This window comes from Brassica napus, chromosome C9 (genome assembly GCF_020379485.1).
Source record: "Brassica napus cultivar Da-Ae chromosome C9, Da-Ae, whole genome shotgun sequence".
Lineage (NCBI taxonomy): Eukaryota > Viridiplantae > Streptophyta > Magnoliopsida > Brassicales > Brassicaceae > Brassica > Brassica napus.
The window spans coordinates 30,748,833-30,757,450 of NC_063452.1; positions in this window are offsets into that span (position 1 = coordinate 30,748,833).

The following is an 8,618-nucleotide window of genomic DNA, read 5'->3' on the forward strand; positions in this document are numbered from 1 at the left end:
GAGGAGCATCGAAGCCGTGGAAGACCAGAGAAGAAATCATCAAAGTCCAGAATAGGGACCTCGCTCGTACCGCTTCCATCGCCGAAAGCAAGGTCCGGATCCCATCCCGGAATCATGCAATCGTCCACCGAAAACTCCAGGTCACCGAGGTCAATATCTTTCCCCTTCAAGGAGTTCAGCCCCGTCGTAATCGTGGGAGCGGCATCTGGACCTTGGTCTTCAGGTTCGGAATCACTCCTTGCTTTTCCGCCCAAAACAGGAGTAGGATGCACAAACCTCAGCGCCTTTCGAACTCTCTTCGGCGTAAAGGAAGTCCAGAAAAAAGGACCATTCCTGAGCAGATCCCTCACCGCAATAATTTCCTCAGGAAACGGAGCAAGAGGGTTGATAAAATGACGATCTTTCGGCAACCTCCGAAACAATGGGATACAACTCTCCTCAACGGACGCGGCGTCTACACGAACGAAGAAGAAAAATTTCTTCCACGAGTTGAAGTTAGAAGTAAACCCCTTTACCACTGACATGAAGTTCCGAGGAACCAGCCTGTACGTGTCCGTATCCTTGATGATCTGTAATCGAAGAAGCGCTTCGAAGTGATCGACGGTGAGGGAGAGACCATGCTCGTAGCTCAGGACCAAGATTCCTATGACATGCTGGATGCCAAGAGGATCCAGTTGGCTTATCGTCACCCCGAAACGACCCAACACACGGACGGTAATCTCGGGGATCGGGAACCACAAACGGCAGCGCACTACAAATGCCTCGTAACAAGTAAAGTAGCCCTCTGGGGAGTACTAGCGTATTCTCCTTGACGAGGAACCCTGAATTCCACCGTGTCCGAAATATGGTGGAACGACCGCATGACCTCGAGGAATTCACTAGTACTCCTACTTGGTGCACCTGCCTCCACCGGGCGATGGTTCATGACCGGGAACGATTTTTCTTTGGGAGGCGTGATCGAACCGTAACACGCCACCCACAAGCCTCGTTCTCGGCTGGGTCTACCGAATGAGGAACGAATTCCATCTTCGGCACTCGAAGCTCTTCAGAAACGTTCGCGGGCAAGGACCCTTTCTTCGAACTCATCTTCTTACTCGACATCTCGTGTTTTTCGTTTTGATCAAGGAGGAAATGATAGAGAGAAAGAGAAAGAAGAAAGAACTTTTCAAGAAAACCTCTCTATGAGAAATTACTATTTACTTGCGGATTTTTGGACACGAACTTCGCCCAAATACACCAATCTCGTCCGAACCCGCCATACCGCGCATTGGGATCTCACTTGAAATCCACGCTCCCAACGAGCTGGGGGCTAACTGTTGGGGTCGAAAACGGTTGCGACGAAGTTAACGTCCAAATCCCCGAAGAAGAAAACGTAGAAACCTTCTTCGACAAATAATTTTTTGAAATAGATTCTTCTTTACGAAAAGATTTGCGTAGGAAACGCGAGTCATCGGACAAGAGCTCGAAAAGGATCACTACGCAGCGACCGAACACGTGCTCCGCGAACCCATTTCACGATTCCCCGCCATTCTAAGTTATCGATCAAACTTAACCCTAAAAACCGCGGAAAGTTCGTTCTTTATCGAAAGATGCCGTAATAAATGCTTCGAGTCGGAAGACGGCCCAAAGGGACCTAAGACATGACTCGAGGCCTAACTTACGATTTCTTAACCAACAGCCCGTAAGCCGCATGACGGTTTACGCTTGGTTCGCGAGGAAAGATAAATGTCAAGTTTCCGCGGATAAATACGAAATTTTGAAGATAATTACGAAGATCGGAAAAAATGGAGTATCTCCATTTTTATGCTATGGCAGATTAAGGGCAGAAGGGGAAAAGCGTAAACCGACCTTGGAGCCAGTATATAAGGAGCCCTAGGCGAGAGGCATGAAGGAGGACTTTTTCAGAGCAAACTTAGCATTTAGAGCGATTTTAGGCAATTTTCCATTTTTGTTATTCTGGCTGCGACTCAATTAGGTTTTTGCCGTTTTAGGGTTTTAGAACTAGGAATCTTGCCGACAGCTCTCGTAGCCCATGCACTTACCTTGTTGTAAACGCTCAAACGCATATTCGGAATAAGAACTATCTTGCTCTTTTTTTTGATTTCTTATTTTATTACTGTTCTCGTTTCGTGTTCTGACTGCTTGGCGTGTGGTATTAGCAGATATCCGGGACCTCTGGGAAATTAGGGTTTTCCTAGTTTCCTTATTTAAACGGAAATCGACAGTGCGAATTTCGGTTCCCACACCTAGGCAAACCAAGAACAAAATCCATAGAAAAATCTACCCAAGGATGAGAAGGAATGGGTAGAGCCGAATACAACCCGTGATTAGATGTCTTGGTTTTGGATTTCTTGCAGATCACACATCGGCTACAAATCCTCTCAACGTCCTTCATCAAGCTTGGCCAGTAGAAGTGATCAAAAACTGTCTTGTATGTCTTCTTGACTCCAAAGTGTCCCATATGACTTCCTCCATGAGATTCCCTGAGAAACAACTCCCTCAAAGAACATTGGGGCACACACAAGCGGTTATCAAAGAACAAAAATCCAGAATTTTGATAGTATTTTCCATAAGCCACTTTGGAACATTTCTGAAATATTTATTTGAAATCCGGATCAGTCACATACAAGTCTTTGATAAATTCAAAACCAAGTAGTTTAGTTTCAAGGGCTGAGAGAAGAGTATACCTTCGGGACAAAGAATCAGCCACAACATTTTCCTTACCTTGCTTGTACTTGATAACATAAGGAAATGTCTCAATGAACTCAACCCAATGTGCGTGTCTCTTGTTCAGCTTCTGTTGACCCTTAAGATATCTCAAGGACTGGTGGTCCGTGTGGATAACAAACTCCTTAGGCCAAAGATAGTGTTGCCACGTTTGGAGAGCTCTCACCAAAGCATATAGCTCCTGGTCATAGGTGGGGTTGTTGAGTGTGGCGCCTCCAAGCTTCTCACTGAAGTAAGCAATGGGTTTCCAATCCTGCATCAAGACAGCACCAATCCCAACTCCGGAAGCATCACATTCAATCTCAATAGTCTTAGAAAAATCAGGAAGTACAAGTAAAGGAGCATGAGTCAACTTCACTTTTAACATCTGAAAAGCTTTTTCTTGGGCTTGTTCCCATTTGAAACCGACGTTCTTCTTGATCACTTCAGTCAGTGGAGCAGCAATGGAACTGAAGTCCGGAACAAACCGTCTATAAAAACCGGCCAGACCATGAAAGCTTCTTACCTCGCCCACGGTCGAAGGACTCGGCCAGTCTCGGATGGATTTGATTTTCTACTCGTCCACTCTAAGTCCATCAGCACCTACAACAAAACCTAAGAACACCACGTGATCTGTTCCAAAAGAGCATTTACCAAGATTGGCAAAGAGTTTTTCTTTTCTAAGAACTTCAAGAACAGATTTTAGATGCATCTTATGATCTTCAAGGTTTTTGCTATAGACAAGAATGTCATCAAGGTAGACAACAACAAAATGACCTATGAATGACCTCAAGACATGATTCATCAAACGCATGAAAGTGCTAGGTGCATTAGTAAGACCAAATGGCATAACAAGCCATTCATACAATCCTAACTTGGTTTTAAATGCGGTTTTCCACTCATCACCTTCCTTCATCCTAATCTGGTGATAGCCACTTTTCAAATCAATTTTAGAAAAGACACATGATCCATGCAACTCATCAAGCATGTCGTCTAGCCTAGGGATGGGATGCCTATTCTTTACCGTGATGTTAATGATGGCACGGCAGTCCACACACATGCGCCAAGAACCATCCTTTTTGGGCACGAGAAGGACAGGAATGGCACAAGGACTGAGGCTTTCCCGGATGTAGCCTTTCTCAAGAAGGTCACCAATCTGTTTCTGAAGTTCCTTGGTCTCCACCGGATTGGTACGGTAAGCTGGCCGGTTTGGTAGAGACGCGCCATGAACAAGGTTGATCTGATGCTCAATGCCTCGTACTGGTGGCAATCCCTTAGGATTCTCATCTGGAAAAACATCAGAATAATTCTACAAAACATCTAAAAGTTCACTCGGAATCTCCGGTGCAAGGTCAGAAGAAGAAGCCATAAGAGATACTTTGTACACAAGTAAAAGAAATGGCTTTTGAGAGTAAAGAGATCTCTTGACCTGACTTTGTTTGATATAGAATTGGAGTTCCGTTGGGATGATTCAGGTTCATCTGGCTTGGGTTCCTTGTCACGGTTCCTCTTGAGCTGGATCTGATCTTGATGAACCTCCAAAGGTGTCAAAGGAACAAGCGTGATCTTCTTCCCTTTATGATCAAAGGAGTGTCGGTTTGTGAAACCATCATGCACGGCTCTCTTATCAAATTGCCACGGCCGGTCCAAGAGAATGTGGCATGTGTCCATAGGAAGAACGTTGCAAACGACCTCGTCCTCATATCGGCCAATGGTAATAGGGACAGTGACTTGCTCTTTCACATACTGTTCTCCAGCCTCGTTTAGCCATTCCAACCTGAAAGGACGAGAGAGAGGCCGAGTAGCAAGTCCTAGTTTCCTGACAAGAGTGTCACTAGCAACATTAGTACAACTCCCACCATCAATAATCAAAGAGCAAACCTTTTCAGAAAATAAACATCGAGAATGAAAGAGATTCTCCCTTTGTTCCTTTTCATTGGCTTTGGGTGGGACACTAAGAGTTCTTCTTGTGACAAGTAGAAGGCCATGAGCTGGATAGTAGAAGCAAGGCTCCTCATCATAGATCGGGTCGGACTCAAAGGTTGGGTCGGAACCATCAACCAAGTGGCCGTCCATCTCATCGAAGATAGACTCGACCATGCCTTTCCTAGCAACAAGTAGTGGCCCGTGATGCGGATATCCAAAGAACTCGTCCTCTTCATCAAAGATCGGACCAAGATCTTCTTTGTTCTCCAGTTCATCCTCAGATTCAACTTCTCCATTCTCCATAAGAATCATCACACGTTGGTTGGGACAGTTTTTGGCAAAGTGTCCTAGACCTTGACATTTGAAACACCTAATGTCTCTAGCTCGGCCAGAAGTATCAACTGCCTTTCCTTTGTCATCACGAGAGGGACATCAGTTTTAAAAGCATTATGTGTTGTGGAAGAATACTTACCTTTGTCTTGGTCGCTTGGCTTAGGAGAAAAAGCCGGTTTAGGAGAGTAGGCCGGTTTAGAGGTAATGGCCGACTTTGAGAGACTCTTCCTCTTAACTTGTTGCTCGATCAAGATGGCCTTGTGTAGAATCTGTTCCACACTACCATACTCTTGAAGCTCCATGCGGTCTTGGATGTCTCGGTTAAGGCCAGAGAGGAACCTAGCCATAGTGGTGTCCATAGGCTCGTCTACATCAGCCTTGATCATCAAAGTTTCCATCTCCTGGTGGTAGTCTTCCACGGACTTAGTGCCTTGAAGCAAGCATCTGAGTTTCTGGTGGAGGTCTCGGTGATAATGAGCAGGAACAAATCGTCTCCTCATCAGCATGGAAAACTCATCCCATGTCTCAATCGGTCTCTCACATGTTCTCCTCCTGTGGGTCACAACTTGATCATGCCAATTAATAGCATAGCCAGAGAATTCAGTAACAGCTAATCTAACTTTCTTAAGTTCAGAAAAGTTTTGGCAATCAAAGACATGTTCAATTTTTCTTTCCCATTCAAGAAAAACATCAGGATCATTTTTACCCTCAAAAGGTGGGATTTTTAGTTTCAAACCACTTAAGCTATCATTAGTACGTTCATTTCTAGCAAAAGGATTGACATCACCTGGATCTCGGGTTCTAGGACCTCTTCTTGGACGGTATGCTAATCTGGCCTCATCCTCTTGATCATCCTCCTCTCGGATCTCATCGTCGGACCGAGTGTTCCTACGCGGATGGTCTCTTCTTGCTCCGGCTCTAGAAGGAGCTTGGCTGGCCTGGATCTCATCAAGCCTCTGGTGGATCTGATCTAAACCTGCGTTCAACATGTTAGACATAGAATCATTCAAGGCACGCATTTGAAGGTTAGACAATCCAGCAACTGAGTTTCCGGGACGGTTCCGTTCATCATCACTACTCATGGTTCCTGAAATTTCTTAAACAGAAAACATTAGATAAAAATCCTCAGTCTCTCAAGTGTTTGATCCTCACCCACACACGTGTTTCTCTCAGAATTTTGATGGTCACACAACAAGTTTTCACTCAAAGTTCTAAGAAGAACAAATCAAAGAAACTCAATGGACAAAATCCAAGCAAACACAAGGGAATTTTAAAAGAGAGAAAGATAAGAGATTTTTGGTTTTGGGAATCCGTTTTAACCACCTTAAAGGCTGGATTACTCCTCAGCCAGCAGGCTTTCTCTTCCACCACCAATCCCCAAATGAAAAACTTTTCGAATTTCTTTTTTTTTCTCTCTTTTGATAGATTTTTTTTTTTGATAGATTGAGGATGATAATGAGGGGCCCGGATTCAACATAGATAGAAGAAGAAGTGTTTATGATTTAGAAATGGAAGATGAGAAAGATGAATGATTTAGAAGATACCAAACGAGCGGCTCTGATACCACTTGAAGGACCCTAAGATCGGCTCACTCGAATGGATCAGATTGGGATATGAACTCCAGATGTTGAACTGGATGGATTGAAGGGTCGCACGAAGGTTGCGGAATGGCCTTCGATATTCCCGACTTCAGATGGTGCTTGATATGACTCACAAGTCCACCAAATGAAGAATCTCACGTTGTTGCTTGATATGACTCACAAGACCAACGATTTAAGGAAGTGTTTACTTGGATATGACTCACCAAGAAACAAGACAAGTTCTTAAACGAAGAACAAAGAGTTTAACTCAAACTTTAGACAAAATCGATTTCTGATTTATTAAAATGAAAGAGTTTCATACTTATAGAGTTTTAGATCTAGGAATTAAATAGAAAACTAGATCTAGATCTAAATCTAGTCTTTAATACAAAAATAAAGAGATAAGACTAGACAAGGTGACTGTTCGGCTTCTGTCCAGATTCGTTGTATCCTGAAGCATGAACCGCGGTAAGGAGAACGACGGATGTGGGACTGTCCGTTTGAACCACCATGTCCAGATCATGAAGCAGACTGGACCAAGTGCATCCTATGCCTTCAGAAAGGTGAAAGATCCTTGCCTTAGTGAGATTTGGCTGATCAAAGTGCATGAACTGATCAAAAGGGTCGATCAGTCCATCAGTACGATCGCCGGTACGTGCAGTATGAGCCAATCGAGCCAAAAGAGAGAAGTCTCGATCATTTTGTGAAACCTCATGATCCAAGTCAAGTCTGGCATGATCTTTCTCAAGTCTGGCGTGATCCTTCTCAAGTCTGGCATGATCCAAGTCAAGTCTGGCTTGGCTATCAGTCTTGGCTTGTCGAGTTGGCCCGGAGAGACGGGCTTCAGTTCAGTCAGTTCTAGCATCTGGTCGAGGATCTGGACGAAGCTCTGATCCGGACGTTCGCGGGTTGAGCCGATAGACGGCCCGGTCGATCTGTCCGATCTGATCGGTAGGATGAACCTCAGCTGGGACGTCTGGAACGTTCTGATCGGCCTGGTCCAAGGACTGGGGCACATCAGACTGGGTAATGGATCATGGCTTAGAGCCGATCCGATCATGCGATCCGACGCTTTAGTGTTGGATCCGGTAGATCACAGATCATAGCCGTTTAGCTTGATCGAGTTATGGCCGATCCGGATGGTTCAGCGAGTAAGACGGTTTGATCTAGATCCGCAAACTGAACTTGATTGATCCGGTTTTACGACTGAATAAGTCATATTATACTAAGGGGATTTTCGGGTTGAACTTAGAATGAACCGATTATTGTTGCATGCATTAGAAACTGACTGGTTAAGTTATCGGATAGATGCTTACGTTTTGTTGGTTTCAGGACATGATTGTGATCGTGGGAAGGACTTGGCTTAGCCGTGAAGACTCGAGGCCGCGGATGGATGGGTGGTTGGATAGACTGATTAGGATCGAACAATTGTAATAGCTTATAGCAAACTCTCAATTTGTATCGAAACCTTTGTGATATAAATAAAGAATCAGTTTATCTTTTCAGCATATTGACTCTAATAAAACGCATAAAGACTCTATAAAATGAATCACAGAATATATAAATACGGACTTAAGAATATCCAGGCCTTAACATCGAACTGGACGGCCTGGTTTATCCATGGTCGATCCAAAGGAACCTCACCGGACTTAGAGTCCGGGTTAGGGTGCTTTAAGTTCGTATCAGAGCATGCTTGATTCTAGGATTAGTTGGGTTATGGGGAAACCACTCATCCGGCTCGGGTCTCACGGTAACGTTTTGCTTAGTCTAGGATGTTTTATCCTCAGGCTGGAAAAAACAAATCATCAAGAACAAGGAAAGACAAGGGACCGGCTGAACCAAGTGCCGCGACTTTGGATGGAGTCAATCCATTGAACACAACTCCGATCGGACCTGTGATTGGAGAGAACGCTGGTGAAACACTAAGGGTTCAGACCAACCTTGTTGATACCGGGACTCGGGTGGAGGATGACCCTGTTAACCGCAACCTGGAACAGCATGACGAGGAAGTCGTTGAGTCCTCGAATGCGGGATGTCACTCGGCTCCGGCTGGTGGAGCGAGAGACGAATAGG